Raw genomic sequence first — 19,594 nt, 5'->3', positions numbered from 1 at the left:
AGGGTGACGCAGCTAGTACATGTCTGAGACCAAAGGTGAGTCTTCTTGATTCCAGACCCAGCACTCTATCCACTGTACTACCTAACTCCTCCATCACTCATTAAATACTTGGTAGGTGGCAATCTGTTTGGGGGATTATAGTGACTCTGCTTTCAGGGGATCACAAGTTAACCCAGGAAGAGATCTCAGAAGCCAAGTCCAACCCCATTTTTTTACAAGAGAGAAAAGTAAGGTGGAGGGATATTCATTGGTTTTCCCAAAGTCACAATTAGGCGCATAGATCTATGCTGGAAGGCATCTCAAGGGTCATCTAGTGTCCTTAACTTAACAGGTGAGGAAACTGAACTGGAAGAAATGTCACACAGATAGTAAGTATCTAAGGCAGAATTTGAACTCAGGTCTTTCTAACTCCAAGTGCACCATTCCATTCCATGTGCCACTTGGTTTTCTACCCCTTGGACTCTCCTCTGCTCATTGATGCTTCCATCTTTGTACCATAGTAGCTGACACTTACCTAGCTTTGTGGTTCCAAAGCTCCTCACAAACATCTATTTAATCCTCACAAAATCCATGTAGGCAGTACATATATGTACATATATGAGCATTCCCATTGTACATATAGGGAAACTGAGGCTCAGAGATGTTGACTGACCCAAGTTGTCCTTGTTAGAAAGAAGCAGAACAAGGTCCTAGAAACCATGTATCTGAGCATGAGTCCAATGCAGTGTATGCCTCCTCACCATCATGTATATTTGCTTTTGTGTGTTTTTATGTGTTTATTTGGTAAATAAATCAATTGAAGGCCTCTACCTTGTGGAGAACTTTGGGGAAAATATGGATGATAACCTACACTTAGCCTCAGTTTCCTCATCTGTAAAATAAGTATAAGAATAGCACCTGTCTCCTAGGATTGTCATGAGGATCAAATAAGATAATATTTGTAAAGTACTTAGAACAGTACCTGGCATACAGTAGGCATTTAATAAATGCTCATCTCCTCATCTCTAAGATGGTTAGATGAGATCTCTAAGATTTTTTCTGGTTATAAGTTCTATGATCTTGTAGGCATTTTTGGAGATACCGCAAAGAGAGAGATAGACAGATGAAATTCATTCAGGTAACATCTGTATCAATTTTCTCCTCTTAGCTCTGTGCTAAGAGCTAGATTCTACACAACCCTGAAACAAGCTCCTCATGAGGAGATCCTGGGACACTGATCCTATTGATGAGGGAACCCCCACATAGGCTTCGTGAGGGAGACTTCAAGACATCATCTCACAATGTCAGAGAGGCCACACACTGGCTGATTCCCAGGAAGGAGTAAAACAAGATAAGCTAGGGAGTAGCCCACCTGGTGAGTACCTACCAGTAATAAGGGAACACAACATCTGGTAATGTCTTAGTTTAATTAATTATTCTAGCTAACTAGTTTTCAAGCTGCTAAAGGAGTAAATATGTTGTCAAAATGCAAATGTAACACATTCTAAAAATTGTAAAAAAATCTTTTAATGTCTTTTACAGCCTCTAAATTTTGGGCCCTGAGGCAAGACCCCAGTTGCCTTGCTCTAGTTAGAGCTCTGAGTCACACAATCATAGATTTTAGAATTGGAAGAGTAGAAAATGGTGGCTAATAGAATGGAAATGATTTGCCCAAGGTCACCTCAGTAGGAAATAATAAAGTATTGCTTCAAACTCAGTTTCTGTGACTCCAAATCTAGTTTTCTTTGAGCTGTAACATTCAGGAAAAATTCAAATTCCCACAATCTTGAAATTTAGAACTGTCAAACCCCTCATTTTTACAAATAAAAAAAAATGCTTCCTGTAGAAGTCCTTAGATTCTTGCTTGGGACCTCAGTTTCCTTAATTAAAAAATAGAAATAGTAATTTTTGCCCAAGCTTTTCTCATCAGGGATTTGTAAGAATTTGAAAACTGCTATAGAAACCTGAACCACTATTATTGTTATCTGTTCTCAGCATGAAAGGACCCAGAACGTAAGGTGAGATGGGCAACTATACTCCCCAGGGAACAGTCCTCTATCTTTTGGGTTGTCAGACCACCAAGCCTGAAACTAACAAGACTTCATAGAGGAGGTGGATGGTTTTTCTTTTGAGAAGCCAACTATGCCTTCTCAACTGAGGCACAAGGAAAGATATTAAGAGGGGAAGTACACATAAACAGGCACACATACACACACGCACACACAAATAAAGGCACAGATAGACAAAAGTCAGAAATAGAGACACTTCACTATGATCGTTACTTAGATTAAATATATTTTATCATTTTTGTATAAATTATCCATTATATTATTTCTTTATTAGAAATTATTTTGAGATTTTTTTTGAGTACATGTTTTTTTAATTACGAGGTCAAGGACTAAGTCTATTCTCAATCCCAAATGTTATCTCTTAAAACTAAGAGACAGAGACAGGGAGAGACAGAGACCATTGACTTATTTTATTTTCCCCTAAAATGTCTAAGATAGAACCTGGGCAGGAGCTAAATAGAGACTAAGTCTCTCTCAGATACAAACACTGAACAGTCTGGTATTATAGTCTCATCACAGAATTATCTTTTTCACTGATGAGACAGATTTCTAGCATTCACTTCTATGTGATAATGAGAAGAAAATGTTCTCAGTTCTCATCCCTTTGCAACCCCCCTCCCCTCATCCTCTCATCTGTCTCCCCAAAACATACCACATCTTGGCAGGGAAGGATACCAAGGGCCTATCTTTGTGGTTGCCCCCTTGCATTTTTAGGATACTTTCTTTTAGGGATGGTTGGTATGACCAGGGAGGTTGGACTGAATCTACGATTTCTTTGGTGTTTGGAATTTCCAATGAGAAAACTCTCTCTACCTATGGAGATTGTCAACGCCTTAAAAGTTGCCTCAGAGAGGCAGTAGATACACCACCAACCCTGAAGTCAGGAGGACCTGAATTCACATCCAGCCTCAGATATTTGGCATTTCCTAGCTGTGTGACTCTGGGCAAGTCACTTAATCTTGATTACTTTGCCTAAAAAAAATTGCCTCAGGAGTGGTTTCAAACTCAAATAAAACCTGGGATTATTAATTCATACTTAAGGATCCTTGTAGTCAGATACTGACTTAGTTTTAAAATGTAATGTGTATATTTTATTGCATTTTTATTTGTTTTATTAAGTGTTTCTCAATTACATTTTAATCTGGTTGCATGTAACACCTCTGGCCTAAATTATTAAAATCATGGACAGGGTCACAGAGCCAGAGTGAGTTAGGGGAAGGAACCCAGGTCTTCCTGACACTGGGGCAGTCTCTCTCTCCACTGTATGATGACTCTCTCTTGCATGTTTATGATACTTTCACTGTGCCCAGGCTAGCACCATTGCACTCGTGAATTGTGCCCTGCATTGGCACCATCACAGACTTTTGGTTGGTGGTTTCATATGAAGGAAACTGAGGCCCAATGTCATTCAGCTTGCCAGACCCAGAGCTAGGACCCTCTGTCTCTTCTCTTACCTTTTTTTTTTTTCACTTTCCGTGTCTTTGTGTCTCTATCTCTCCATGTCTCTATCTCTTTTTCTTTGTCTCTGTCTCTATCACTCAGTATGTCTCTCTCCTCCTCTTCCCTTCTTCCCTCTCTCCCTCCCTCCCTCCCGAGTGCCATACTAGTTATCCAGAATAGAGATGGTGGTACTCTTCTGTGATCAACTCCCAAGGGATGGGGACTTTGGGTGAGGGAAGGGGAAGGAGGAGGTGACTTCTCAGATCTCTCCTAGCTCTAGGATTCTTTCATTCCCTGCAGCTCAAGTCCCAGCTTTCTGCAGAGAGAGAGCAACCCTGCAGGAAGAAGGCCCATTTATATTCATGAGGCTGCTCTCCCTGGGAGGGGCACCTTAAATTGCTTTTTGATTCCTGAAACATTTCTATAGTCTTCCCAAGAGCCTCTCTGAAGGGCTCCATGTGTCTAAATAGAGAATTCAGAGTTTTTTCTCCCTCTTTATCGGAGGAAAAATGGAATTCCAGTCAGATGCTAAGACACAAACACCTCCTTTCTTAAGTTCAAAATGATTTTAATTTTTTAAAATCAAATCAACAAATATTTACAAAGCATCTAAAGTGTAAAATAAAAGTAATTATTCTCATTTCTCTATGCAATAAAGTGAGGTTTTTTTTGCTTTCCCTCACAAGTCTAGAGGTAGTCTAAATGTTAACACCTACATTTTCAGGCAAGGAAAGTGAGGCTCAATTCAACTCAACAGCAGAAACATTAAGCACCTACTATGTGTAAGGCACCATGTTAGGGACGGAGGATAATGTTATAACATCTCAAGGGTAACCCTGTCTCCCACATGGAGTCCCCAGGTGAACTTGTTGTTCAGTCATGTCTGACTCTTTTGTGACCCCATTTGAGATTTTCTGGAGTGGTTTGCATTGTGCTTCTCCAGCTTATTTTATAAATGAGGAATCTGAGCCAAACAGAGTGAAGTGACTTGACCAGGGTCACATAGCTAGAAAGCATCTGAGGTTAGATTTGAACTCAAAAAGATAAGTCTTCCTGGTTCCAGGTCTAGTGCTCTATCCACTGTACCACCTAGCTGCCCAGATAAGCTACCCCAGGTTTAAGGTACTCACTCACTCACAGTCATAGGTAATGAGCCCCCATCAATGTATTTACTTTTACTGGTCAGGCAGAGGACGCAATTAATTTGAAAGATATTTAATAAAATAATACAGTAATAAAAGCACAATGGAACATTGACAAATCTGTGCTACACTCTCTAATGTAAGTAAATATAAGGTAATTTGAGGAAGAAGGGAATACTAAAACTAAGGGATTTCATAAAAAGCTTTGAATAGGAGGTGATATCTAAACTCGGTCAATAAGCATTTTATAAGAGCCTACTATATTCCAAATACTGTGCTAAGAACTGAACTCAGCTTTGAAGGAAATTAAGGATTGTAAGAGATGGAGGTGAGTATGCTCCAGGAATGGAAGATAGTCTGTTTAAATACATGATGGACAGGAATGAAGTCATTTGCCCATGGTCACTCAATTAAACCTACAGACCTGTTACTTGAACCCAATCCTTTCTAGCTCTACATCTAGGGAACTTTCTATTACTAGCATCTAAAGAAAGGTAAGATAAATAGTTGAATGACCATCACTTGGCAGAGGAATGAGATAAGTCCCTAGTTGTCCCTAAGTGATAGAATCAGAAGCAAAGGGTAGACATCGAAAGGGGAGAGATTTATCTGGGCTGTAAAAAAAGAGCTTCCTAACAAATAGGACTATTGAAAAGTGGAATGGCCTGACTCAGAAGAAAGTGGGTTTCTTCTCTCTTGAGATCTTCCAGTAAACACTGGATGTCCATTTATGGGAAATGTTACAGAGATGATAGAGATGTTGCACCTGCCGGGTATAGGTTGGACTAAATCACAGGATCATAGCTTTCAATCTGGAAGGGACCTTACCAGTCTTCTGGTCCAAATCCCTCATCTTACATTTGAGGTAAGTGAGTCTCTGAGAGGTGAAATGATTTGCCCATGGTCACAGAGCTAAGAAGTGGGAGTGCTGGAATTTAAATTGAGATTCCCCCCGGCTGTTGGTCCCCTTTCCTTGGCACCCCGCTTCCAGGTTATATTGTATTTGTTTTGTGTAAAACCATGTGTGTTATTCTTTTTCTCTGGTTAGAATGCAAGCTCCTCGAAGGCAAGGGCTGTGTGCATCATTTATGTCTTTGTTTACCCAGTGTGCCGAGTACAGTGATTAATACAGTAGATGCCATAGTGGGTAGAATGCCAGGCCTGGAGCCAGAAACACTTGAGTTCAAATCTAACCTCAGACATTTCCTAGCTCTTTGATTCTGGACAAGTCACTTCACCCCTGATGACCTCAGTTTCCTCATCTGTAAAATGAAAAGAAAATGGCAAACCAATCCAGCATCTTTACCAAGAAAACCCCAAATGGGGTCACCAAAAGTCAGACACTGGACAATAACGAAAAAGGCTTAAGAATAGATTACTTCAAATTTAACGTTCTTTTTTCTGGACCACATGGTCTCCAAAGTTTACCTCTGAAATTCTTCAGTCCTGGGTTCTCAGATCTCAATGAGCTTAAAAACTAGTTGATTTCATAGATTAAACAATTCTACAAAAACTTCTGTTTTCACTACAAATGAACTTACAATTCTCCAGGACCCATGGAGTTAGAGTCATGTCCTTAGAATCAGAAAGACCTAAGGTCAAATTCTGTCTCTGACATTAATTCATTGTGTGACCCTGGGTAAGTCACTTAAATTGTGTGTCCCTCAGGATTCATTTACTAAGTTACAGACATCATAGTTGCAATCTAAGGTAATGGAGAACCAGCAGTACCCATGCTGATGAAATCACAGGTCTCTGCAGTATACAAGAGCACTGATTGGACTAGAGTTGACTTGATTGATATAGGGAACTCTCAGGTGAGGAAACTTCTCTCTCTGTTTGTATGTACACACATATATAATGTATATGTATATTATATACATATAAACACACATAATACATATAATATACATAGAGATCTATAATATGTAATTGGTCATTCATTTCAGTCATATCTGGCTCTTTGTGACCCCATTTGGGGTTTTTTTGGCAAAGATACTGGAGTGTTTTCCCATTTCCTTCTCCAATTCATTTTACAGATGAGGAAACTGAGGCCAACAGGGTTAAGTGACTTGCCCAGCTTGCATCTGAGGCTGTATTTGAACTCAGGTACTCTTTGACTCCAGGACCAGTTCTCCACCCATTGTGCTACCTAGTTGCCCATTATATCCATGTATTATATGTCTAGTAGAATTTAGTATAAAATATACATATAGATTATATTTATACACACATAAATAGATATAGTATATATCTAAACACACATACATAACATATGAAAATATGTAAATACATACCCATAGTATTTACTTATCTGGGGACATGTTTTCCACAACAAAAAGGTTTCTTGAAAGTCAGAAGCAGCATTATTTTTGTTTCCATATTCCCAGTGTCCTAGCAGTGCCTAGAAAAACATAGAAGATACTTAATAAGTGTTTACCAGGCAAGTCACAGCTTCTACCTGCCTCACTTCCCTTGATTATAACATCAGGATAACAATAGGCAGCTAGGCACTACAAGATACCTGTAATACCTTGGACAGTGCTGAACAGTACAGAGTGTTGGACTTGGAGTCAGGAAGCCCTGACTTAGACACTGACTAGCTGTATCACCCTAGGTAAGTCACATAACCTCTGTCTGCCTCGGTTTCCTCAACTGTAAACTGGAGGAAGTAACAACACCTACCTTGTGGGGTTGCTGTGAGGGTAAAATGAAAATGAAAAGCATTTTGCAAACCTTAAAAAGCTATATGAATGTTATTATTGTTATTATTGAGTTGAGCTGAAAATTCCTCCATTTAGAAAGTATTTTGAACTCTTTCAACTAACCTTTCACCATTTTTCCATCTACAATCCCATCTGTTGTGTGTGTTTATAAAGAAGACCACACTTATCAAACTTGGAGTGAAAAAATCTATACTCTTTCTTAGCCTTTGGAAAGTAATATTTCCAAAGGTGACAAAACCACCCAGACACAGTGTTAATGGGAGCTGACAAAAATGGCAGCTTCCCTGGGTCTGGAAGGAATGGTGTTAATGAAGAGAAGTATAATGAGCTTCCTCTTCGTTTCAATTATTCTAATGAGTTGGCAATGACAGGCCCAGCTTTGGGAAGTTTTGACAAGTTTGGAAGGGTTCTGCCAAAATCCTATTGGGAATGCCTAGGGAGGGAGACCACCTGACACCTCCTCCTACTTCTAAGTCCCTCTCTGCCCCCCACACACATCTTCCCCCTCATCCCATGCAACCAGGTTTCCTACTGAAGGATAATGATACTTCCTCAATGGGGAGGCTGATGTAGCTTGAGTGATGGGTCCAGTCAAGCTCTGCCCCACAGAGAATCAACATGAATTTATTAAGCACCTCCTACAAGAGGAAGCATGGAGAGCCAAAAAGACTTGGGTCTGAGTAGAATTTCCATCACCTCTTAACTGGGCAGGTCACTCAGTATTCTATACAACTCTTCAAGACTATAATTTTCAGAGGATATATTAACCAGTATATACAGAGGGTTTGTTTTCTCATCTAGGAGTTCCCTTCATCAATAACATCACAGATCTAGTTCCCATCGCTAGGTGCCAGGTATTGTGGGATATTGAGACTGAAATGACAAAATTTTAAAATGTCCTGCCCCCAAAGATCTTACAAGGTAGCCTGGGTCTGAGCATGTCCAAATGGGGTAATGCCTCCCAGAATCTCTTGGTATGATTATAAATAATGTTTATACATCGCCAAATCACAGAATTTGGCATTGGAAAGAGACTTCAACAGCTATTTAATCCAACCTATGGAAGAAAGGGCTACCTATTATAATGTACCCCATATGAATGGCTGACCAATGGCTGTGACCTATGATTGTGATGGAATATTATTTTGTTCTAAGAAATGACAAGGACAACAGTATCCGAAAAACCTGTGAAGACTTACATGAACTGATACAAGTGAAGTGAACAGAATGATAAGAACATTGTATACAGGAATAACAATCATCAACTGTGAAAAACTTAGCTACTCTGATCAAGACCATGATCCAAGACAGTTTCAAAGGATTTGTGATGAAAAATGCTAGAGAGAAAATCGATGAACTCTGAGTGCAGAATGAAGCATACTTTTTCTCACTTACTTTATTTTCTTGCTTTTTTCTGCAATGTGGCTAATATGGAAATATTTTTGCCTGAGTTCACACTTATAATTGATGCCATATCACTTGGTGGAAAAGGGAGGGGTGGGAAAGAGAGAGAGCATTTGGAACTCAAATTGTTTTTAATTCAAATTGTGTTTAATTTAATGAATGTTAAAATGTAAAAAATTTGAAATTTGAAATTTGAAAAAATATAATAAATTCCACAAGTTGTTTCTAGCCTGTGCTTGAAGTGAGATGGAGTCCTTCACATCCTGACGCAGCCCATTCTTTGTCAATGAATAGTTCTGATGAGGTATGGGCTCAAGCCAATTCCTTTGCCTCTTGACCCAAAAGAATTTGGGACCCATTTGTTTAGAGGCCTTGGAAACCCCACCTTGAACTTTCTTCTGAACTCTCCTTGAATTTTCCCACTTGGTCAAGTCTTTGGTGTTCACCTGAGGCATCAACCTATCCCAGTCAACTGACCTTTCATAGTATCCAATTCTCTGTTACCCCTCACCTAGTCCAGTCCTCCATTGTCTCTCATCTCCAAATAACCCCAAATAACTCCAAATAACCTACTTCCCACCCTTGATCCTATCTAGACCCCATTCTCCTTCAGACTCAGTGGTCCAGGTCCCTGGCCTTCCCTGCCCTTCTCTGTTACCTCCCAGTCACCCCAGGATCACTTTTAGATCCTTCCCATAGTCCTGTATATAAGATCCATCTTGTCTCCATTAAAGGGGTCAGATTCCTTAAGAGCCTAGCCAATGGTTTAGATTCAGTCTGGTTCTAATAAATCTTGTTTTGGCTGAAAGAAGGTTTGGGTCGAATTCATTTGGGCAGGACCCATGTGTTGTTATTTTGGGGTCCCAGTACCCTTAAACCTCAATAATTCCATTTGAGGAAAAGGAATAGTATAGACCCCAGAAATAACTGATGTAAAAATTAAAAGGCACATAAATAAAACATTTCTTTTAGGGATTAGACAATATCAAGATGATGGCATACATCTGGCAAGATAGTAAACCTGCTACCATTTTTATTTTACATGGGCACTTCAGACAGATAAGTTAGACTTGAATTCTTCCTTTAGAGAGATATTACTTGAGCTCATAGGATCTTAAATCTAAAGATGGAAGGGACCTCAGAGGTCATCCAGTCTAAATTTAGCACTTTGTGATTGAGGAAGCCAAGGCCTGAAAAGGTTAAGTGACTTGCCCAAGGTCAACTGAAGAGTAAGCATTAGAGAGGAGATTCAAAATCAGATTTTCTGACTCCAGCATCAATGCTCTTTCTTATTATCTCCCTACCACAGAATCTTAGAATTGGCAAGGCCCTCAATGACTGTGCTGTCCAATCTATGAATTTGAGGAGAATCAAAGAATCAGAAAAGATATCAGAGGTCATCTGCTTCAACCTTCCAACCCAAACCCAAATAATGTCACCAAATCTCAGAGTTGGAAAAGACCTCACAGGTCATTTAGTCAAAGAACCCTGTCCACAATATCACTGGCAAGTGGTCCCTGTAGCAAGGGAGTTTGGGTCTAGTTACTTTTCATTTTCAAACTGTGGTGGGATTGGAAAGTGTTTGGTGTTTGTACCTTTGAAAGAGAAGGTGGGAATGTAGGCGGCAAGAAGAGTCATAGATTTTTAGAAGTTGCACAGGGGAGTCAGGAAAGACCTGGATTCATATTCCACTTCTGATACTTAATAGCTGTGTGACCACAGACAAGTCACTTTACCTCAGTTTCCTCATCTGAAAAATGGAGATAAGATTCAGAGTAACTATTTTACTATATTACTATGAGAGACAGACAGACAGACAGACAGATAGATAGATAGATAGAGAGATAGATAGATAGATGATGGATGGATGAATACACAGACAGATAGATAGATAGATAGATGGATAGATGGATGGATAGATAGATAGAGCCTTTATTTAAAAACCATACCAGGCACTGAGGTAAGTATTTGGCATATAAATAAAAATAAGACAAGCTCTACCTTCAAGGAGCTTCCATTCTAATAAGGGAGAAAATAACTAAAGGGAAACTGGAAAGAGAAAGGCAGAAAAAAATAGCCATCCAAGGGCAAGGTTGCTGACAAGGAAGTGGAGCAACCTGAAGGTTAAAGACAGGCTAAGAGAGAAGCATGGCTGGGTCCTGACTCCCCAACAGAGAGGAGTGGGGCAATGGGGTTCTTAGAAGAAATGCCAAATGGAGAAAGTCTTTTTGCAAACTTTACAATGCTAGAAAATGCCAGTTGTTTTATTATAGGAGAAGGAACTTTAGAGTCAAGTTATGCTAAGCATGGCCAATGCAAATAGAAACTCAAAGAAAGACTGTCTCTGCCCTCAAGGAGCTTCCATTCTAATGGGGGAGAGGGGAGAGAGATTGGTGGAGAAAGTCTGGAGAGTCAGAAGAAGAACCAAGGTGAGGAATGAAGGCATTGCTAGCCTAGGCATTTTCCTTTCAATGGAGGTTCTGGCAAGAGCTAACTAATCAGAGGGAGTCAGAGTGAACTTCCTGCTTCAGCATGAGGGAAACAGTGTGGAGAACCAAAGGTGAAGCCCAGAAAAAATGGCATATGGTTCAACCCTTTCCTTGTACATAGGAGGAAACTGAGGCCCAGAGGAGAAATTGCCACCTTTACTCCAATGATAATGAAGCAGCTATAGGTGGCTGAATGGATAGAGTGTTGGATGTGGAGTCAGGAAGATCTGAGTTCAAATCCAGTCTCAGACACTTGTGAGTTTATATGACCCTGGGCAAGGCACTTAACCCTGTTTGCCTCAGTTTCCTCATCTGTAAAATGAGCTGGAGAAGGAAATTACAAACTACTCCATTATCTTGCCAAAAAAAAATATAGGGTCACTAAGAGTCAGATATGACTGAGAAACTACAACCCTAATGACATCAGCTCAGAAAAAGCCTTGTCCAAATCCTGACTTCTGCTTGACTGATCCCTCTAGGAAGCAGGAGGGAAGGTGACCAGCCTGTCACTCAGAAGACACACCAGAGTCCACACTATATGTGACATACTGTCTCACAACCTACAGATGTCCTGAGCTCTTTCATCCTGAACTACATCCAAAGATATTTTGACATTCATAGGCTCATAGATCTAGGTATGAGTGTTCACCAAGTCTAACCCCCACATTTTATAGTTGAGAAAAGGGAGGCACAGAGAAGGAGAGTGACTTACCCAAGGTCTCAAAAGGTGTAAGTTGCAGAGCCAAGATTTCTGGCCTCAAATCCAAGAATTTTTCTACCATGCCATCACTCTGCTTCTCTTCAATTTTCTTTTACTCATTGGGTACCTACCAAACAATAATATCATGAAGATATCTTATCTAAAGAAAGTAGCTAGGTGGCTCAGTGGAGAGAGCACTGGGCCTAGAAGGCCTGAGTTCAAATCTGGCCTCAGAAACCTACTAGTTATGTGACTCTGGGCAAATCACTTTAGTATGGGGACCTCGATCCCTAAAAGGGAAAGACCCTCAGTCCTTGAACTTTCTCACACATTTCAGCTTTGGAGTTTCCAGTCTTTCATTCTCTGTTACCTCCAGACCACTCCAGGCTACTTGTCATTCATTACTCCCATCAGGATGTTTTCCCTGACTCTTTGAACCTTTTTTCTATATGAAAGTACCATTCTTACTCCCATTAAGTGCAGACTCACTAGAAATCTCACCCATCCAACCAGTGTCATAATAAACTCACTATTTGATATAAAACAAGGCTAGAGTGCTCTAGTTCCTTTGAGGCAAACTCACTTTGTACCCTTGAATTTTGTGGTCCCCCCACCCCAAATTGCAACAGCTTAATCCTGTTTGCATCAGCTTCTTCATCTGTAAAAATAAGCTGGAAAAGGAAATGTTAAAACACTCTATTATGCAATGAAAACCCCATGAATATCACTGGTATGATATGGGACATAATCTGAACAACACTGATTTTATCTAAATGTTGTATCTTCCCCAGAGCCTGGAATATCAGTTCTTTCTAAGTAAGAGCTTAAAAAAAATTGACTAAATTGATAGGAAATTGCAAGTGACCTTCCACTTGTTAATAACCAGCTTTGTTCTAGTGTCCCAACATCTCCTGCCTACCTCTCCTCTCTGACATAGCATTCTTCTCTAGAAATAGCTTTGACCTCAGTTGGGTGGTCTGCTGTCCTTCAGATTTCTTTCTTCCTAGAGAAAAATTGTCAAGTCTTACTTCATAGTGTGGTCCTTCAACCTGGTGGTAAACTGTGGTGGCCTTATAGGAATAGGACACAGGAGCAGTGACTGACCAGGGGGAGACAAGAGCACCTACCCCTCAAGGGAAGGGGAAGACCAAAAGGTAGAACTTGGCTTTGGACTCACATTTAGTCAAGCCAATTATCTGCTAAACTCATTCAGGGCATTTTTCAATACAAGATGGGGACTTACTAAATCATCATGTAATTTAAATATGATATATGTAAAATCTTATATGATTTTCATTTCCAAGCCAAGCCAATGCCCAGATACAAAGAATGATGAACAATGAGTTGATGCCAGCCAGAGAGAAGAATCCAGTGCAGAGCCCCAAAGCTCAGTGGCTTAGATGAAGGATTATAGGTCATCAAATGAGACCTAGAAGGGCTTGTAAAAGCCACCTAGTCCAACCCCTCTCTTTACAGATAAAGAAAGTAAGATACAGGGAAGCTGATAGACTCATCCAATTACTTATCCATTACACAGACGGTAAGTTACAGATAGGATTTGAACTGAGGTCCTCTGATGCCAGAGCCACATTTTTGCCATTGTGATCCAAAAAAAGTGGGAGGGATGGTTAAGATGCTCGATGATGGAATACAGATTATGAGTTCCTTGAGAGCAGAGATTGTCTTTTGTCCTTCTTTGTACCCCTAGCACTTTGCACAATGCCTGCTACATGGTAGGCACCTAATAAAAGTTCATTGACTGACAGACTGATGTACTCCAAGATACTTTCATTAAGCGCACTTTGTTGTTTTCCGTCTCATTCAATTTTGGTAGGATCTTGGAATCACAGAGTTTGAGATACAAGGGACTTCAAAGGTCATCTAGCCCAGCCCTATCACTTCACACATGAGGAAACAGAGGTTCGGAGAAGTTAAATGATTTCTCTAAGGATATGCACGTGATATGGGACAAAATCTAGGTGTTAAGTCAGATCTTCTGACTCCAGATGCAGCATCATGTTGTTCAGTCTGCCATAATATAAAGCTATATCTGTGGTTCTATCCGTCATGGAATCTTGCAGAAACTTCACTGAATTCAATTCAGGAAGCAATGAGTAAGCACCTACTATGTGTAAGCTATGGGTAAGCACCTACTAGTATAAGCTAGGGGCTAGAGCTATAAACACAAAAGTGAGACAATCCTTGCCTTCAAGATGCTTACATCCTACAGAAAGGGTGGGGCAGAGGAAGAATATAATATTTTCATAGTGTCAGCTGGACCAAACCAGCCTCTAACCTGTGGATGGACGGAGCTGAGCTGAGCAGGCTAGAGGCAGGGAAGTCAGAAATCAAACAGAAGTTTAATTTCAAAGTGAGGGAGATGGCTTGCAAGCCAGGAGGCAGATTTAACACATGTGCCAGGGTTTTACCCTTACTGGGGGGACCTGCTTTGGTGTAGGCAGGTCTCAATCCTTATCCCAATGGCTATGCAGTGAGCTGTAGCCCTGACAATGAGAGGTGACGGCAACAATGGGGCAAATTTGATTCACAGAAGGGCTTCATGACTGGAACAGGGATACTTGTTCAAGCTGGAGAACACCTGATGCTGGTCAAAGCAACCCAATAATGACAGGATTTGGCCACAGGGTGAGTGCAAAGGATTATTCTTATGCCAAGCTCAGGGCATAGCCTGCCTGCTGGGATTTATTTCTGGAAAACAGGGTGTCTCCTAATATCTTGACAACAGTCAATAAATATGGATATAAAGTCATGTGTATTTAGTGGATAGAGAATGGGCCTAGAATCAGGAAGACCTGAGTTCAAATCCAGCCTCAGATGTTTTCTAGCTGTATGACCCTGGGTCAGTCACCTCCACTTCAGCTTCCTATTGTGTGCTGTCTTCTCCCATTAGATGGTGAGCTCCTTGAAGACAAGGATTGTCTTTCTTTTCTTATTTGCATCCCCAGCACGTAGCACAGTGCCTGCACGTAGTAGGCAATGAGTGTTTATTAAATTTATTGAATTGACTTAGCCTGTTTGCCTCAGTGTTTTTCATCTGTAAAATGGGGATAATAATAGCCCCTACCTCCCAGGTTGTAAGGATCAAATGAGATAATTATTGCAAGAGTGCTTAGCACAGGGCACAGTACATAGTAAATACAGATGCTAGCTGTTATTGTTACGATGATATGAAAATCAATGACTGGGTCTTGGAGGGATCTAACAAGAGGAGCTGAGGAAAGGCTGCATGTAAGAGGGATACCAAACCTCAAAGGAAGCACAGGGTTCAAAGAAATAAGAGCAAGGTGGGAAAACATTATAGACGTGGTAGATAAACCATACAAAAGCACAGAGGAACAAGATGTTATATTGTGTATAGTGAACAGTAAGTTGTCGTTCAGTCATTTTTCAATCATGTCCAATGCTTCGTGACCCCATTTGGGGTTTTCTTGGCAAAGACGCTGAAGTGGTTTGCCATTTCCTTCTCCAGTGTATAACCATTTTACAGATGAGACAACTGAGGTAAATAAGTTAAGTGACTTACCCACAGTCATGCAGTTAGCAAGTGTCTGAGGCTGCATTTGAATTCAGGTCTTTCTGACTCCAGGTCTAGCATTCTATGCACTATAGTGCCACCTGGCTGTCCCTGAAAAGTAAGAAAGCCAGTGCCAATGGAAAGTCAAATGCATAAGGAAGGGTAGTAAAATTGGATATATTATCAGGAGTCAGATTTTTAAAGGATTAAATAAAAGTTTACATTTTGTCCCAAAGGAAATAGGGACTCATGGAAGCTTGCCAGAGCAGGGGGATGACATTCTCTGCTTTAAGAATATCAATCTAGAGCAATGTGAGGGAAGGATTGGAGAGAGGAGAGATAGGAAATAGGAATTAAGTGATTTCCCTGGTGAAAAATAACAAAATATCAAGCTATAGCAGCAGCTGTGGGAGTGGAAGGAATGCGAGTGGACACAAAAGATGGTATGGAGGTATAATCAGTCAGATTCAGCCTGGAAAGAGCAGCAAGGAACAGTAATTATAATAATGTACTATAAGGTTTGCAAAGCATTTTATAAATGTTATCCTCACAATAATATTGTAAGTGCTATTATGATCCACATTTTACAGGAGGGGAAACTAAGGAAGAAAGAGACTAAATGATTTGCCCAGTTGGCACCATAGTGGATAGCACTCTGGACCTGGAATCAGGAAGGCTCATCTTCCTGAGTTCAAATCTGGCCTCAGATATTAGCTGTGTGACCCTGGGCAAGTCACTTAACCCTGTTTGCCAAAACAAAATAAACACTTGCCAAAAAGACTTTTGTGGAGAACTCACTCACATGGTGGTCAGAAGAAGTGATACAAGGACAAAGTTTCTCTTAAGAAGTTTGGGATTGATTGTGTGACATGGAAGACACTGGCACAGGACCTCTCAGCATGGTGTGCCCACATCAGAGAAGGTGCTGTGCTCTATGAGCAAAGCAGAATTGAAACAACTCAAAGGAAACGTGGGATGCACTGATTTAGAGTATCCACCCCAAATGTTCACATGGACTACTTGTGCCTGACCTATGGTATAGTACTTTGAGCTCATATTGATCTGATCAGCCACAACTGGACACACTGAAACTTGATTCTAGCATAGTGATGTCATTTTGTTCCTGTGAATGAAGGACAGCAACTATTTATTGATCTATCCAAGGTCACAAAATCAATAAGTGTCAGAGACCACATTTGAATTCAGGACTTCCTGACTCACTGTCACGTTGAGGATGACTTTGAGTTTCCAAATTTGGATGTTTTTATATATATTATATGAATCATAATAATATGTATTTTAATTATACAATGCATATATATTTTTTCTGGGCAACGCCATTACTGAGATGAACCTCTAAGACTGCATTTTATGCTAACGTCCAAAACATTTTTCTTTATAATCAGCAACAAAAGCCAGACTGAGTAGGATCTTCCCTTCCCTATTATACCTTTTAGTCAGCTGTGTGACTGTGAAGATATGGCCAGCTACCAAAAATGAACTGCAAAAAACTGTGTGTTCCCTTTTTATTTGCATGAAGGATGCCTTCAATTCAACCATCAAATACTCTCAATAAAATTTTTTAGAGATGCCAAAGTAGGGAGATGGGTTGGTAGTTACTGCTTTTCAGTCTTTTTTTTTTTTAGAAAAAGTAATAGTGCTATCTGTAATCATCCCCAGTCTTCTAGAATCTTCCCCTTTTGAAGATATCATCAAAATCCATCTGTAAATGCCTTTAAAAGTGTGTGGCCATCAATATGAATTTCTCCCATTTGAATTGGACTGTTTCAAGGACATCTTGAATTCATTTTCCTAAGAGCTTCTGTCACATCCTCAAATAGATAACAGTGTTGATATGGTAGAGTGATGCTCCCACTATCCTCACTGATGAAGATCTATAGATTAGATCTCAGCCAAGTGAGGTGGTGAATCGACCATGGGACTTGGACTCAGAAATACCTGAGTGTGAATCCTGCCTCAGACACTTGGTAGCTGTATTGCACTGGTTATGTCACTTAATCAGTTCCAGCCTCTATTTCCTCCTCTGTAAAAAAAAAAAAAAGAGAGAGAATTAGACTGTATGACAGCCAAGGTCCTTTCTATCTCTAGAATCTATGATGCTACATTGGACTAGAAATCCTAGCTGATTTGTTCAATGTTATATCCATTTGTTTTCCTATTTCTCTTTCATATATTGTTATTGTGAATCATCCTTCATTTTTGAAGAGGACCAGTAGCTTTACAAGGTGATGTCTTGATTTGCATGTGAATTGGATTTAAGTGAGGCAGAGTTATTTAAAATCATCAGCCTCACTTTCTCTTCCTGAGTCACTGATGTCCAGAGAAGGGACACAAGTCAAGTCTCAGAGGGATCTTGGAAAGGTTTTGACGCAAAGCTCTCTATAGTTCATTTTCCCTTCAAATGCTTCTTCTTCTTTTCTATTATAATCCTGCTAACAATCTGTTCCATCCTTTTCCATGATATTTCCAAATTGGTCTTGAATTTGACCTCTTCCCAGCTACCACTTATCTCTCCTTGGAAAAGATGGTGAGGGTGACATTTTGGGAGGCTCTCTCAATCTCCTTGCTTTGGCGTCTATTTTGAGGTGGTTAAACTTCTCGAAAAAAATGTCGATCAATTCTACATCTACCTTTTTGCCAGTTCCCATTTTTCAGAGTTCTATGACTTGTTTAAGCAGGTAAGGTTGAAGGTGCTGTTGTCACATACAAGGCCTATTTCTCATCTTTCCTTTACCTCCTAATTTGATATTGATTCCTACCTTTGCTCTAACAAGTCAATAATTTGATTGGGCATGCACACACAGCTAATTTCGAAATAACTCCCAGTTGTTTCCTACCTGTTAAGAAATAAGTCAGTTTCACTTTTTTGGTGATACTCAGTGCTCATCACATCTAGCATCTTTCAAGTCTTCTCAAAGAAAACATTCACAGGGATTCTGAGCTGTCTATAGGATTTTGGCTTCTATCCCCAGATCATTCTTTTCAACTCTTTTTTTTTTTTTTTTAGCAATTATCCCCATGACAGTTTTCACATAGAAGTCACAGAATATTAAACACAGGTGTGTGCTAGATCTTGGTGTTAAGCTTACTGTTTTCCCAGATTCTTGGTTCAACTAAACCCCCTGATATCTTTCTTCTTTCGGATTAGTCATTAATAAATAATTTAGAACTCACATCAGAGCAACCAGTATAGTTGATAAGGAAAATCAGAGTCATAATATTCAAGGGCAGGTCCAGAAAAAATAAAATTCAATGGGCTCAATTCTTTCCCCAAGGTTGAAGTTTCCAGGAAGTGGAAAGAGAAGGGACCAGGGGTGGGGGTGGGGGGAAACATATTATTTCCATCTACCTTTTCACAAACCCCTCTCTCCCTTTTCACATTAAACACAAACTGTAATCACCCCCTCCCCCAGGGTGTAAGCTTTCTGCTTACTTTCCAAAATCCCAAGCTGCAGGAGAGGAAATCAAAAGGCTTGCTGTCTTCATAAATCTTCTCTCTGCACAGGAGAGAGGAAATATTTCAGTCACTCAGAACAAGAGTAGGACAGATGTAGGGGGATATATGTAGAACAGATACTAAGGGGCATTGTAGAGAGTTTGATGATGCTCTTGGACATGACTCATGGGTTAACAAAATGTAAGGGAGTTGGCCTTTCACTGACCTAATCACAGAAAAAGAGCCAGATAATGAGGTGTTAAACTAACAGTAAAAATTCATCGGCCAAGTGGTTCCTTTATGAAGTACAAATAAGTACCTTAAGTGAATCTGAAAGGCAGCCACACAACAGGAAGAAGAATGATCAGCCCTAACTCCCCATGACCTTTAAAAGCCAATTCATGGAGTCCAGGAAGACCGGCAAGTAGAAGAGCCTGGTTCCTGTTGGGAGAAGCAAAAGATGCTTGGAGATAAAGAAAAATTGTAAAAGCCGGAGGAGAAGCATAAACAAAGACAACCACTACCAAAAAAAGGGGGAGACAGGGATGGGTAAGGCCAGGACTCTGGAAGGGAGGTTGTTTGAGTGTAAGGTGTGTTGGGATGGAGGCTACGTGGGTGAACCACCCCCACTCCCACCATCATCACTGAAGATC

The 19,594-nt window shown here is 40.2% G+C and overlaps 1 long non-coding RNA gene across 1 annotated transcript; it reads right to left on the bottom strand.

The window, feature by feature from the left end:
* Positions 1 to 17,012: 17,012 nt before the first annotated feature.
* Positions 17,013 to 19,375, bottom strand: LOC140498063 (uncharacterized). Its single transcript, XR_011964992.1, has 3 exons — positions 19,261 to 19,375; positions 18,939 to 19,002; positions 17,013 to 17,528 (listed from the first exon to the last, which is right to left on the bottom strand). It is a non-coding gene; the product is annotated as an uncharacterized lncRNA (long non-coding RNA).
* Positions 19,376 to 19,594: the final 219 nt, after the last annotated feature.

This window comes from Notamacropus eugenii, chromosome 4 (genome assembly GCF_028372415.1).
Source record: "Notamacropus eugenii isolate mMacEug1 chromosome 4, mMacEug1.pri_v2, whole genome shotgun sequence".
Taxonomy (NCBI): domain Eukaryota; kingdom Metazoa; phylum Chordata; class Mammalia; order Diprotodontia; family Macropodidae; genus Notamacropus; species Notamacropus eugenii.
The sequence above is the reverse complement of the archived record's forward strand: the minus strand, read 5'-3'. Positions and strand labels throughout refer to the sequence as shown.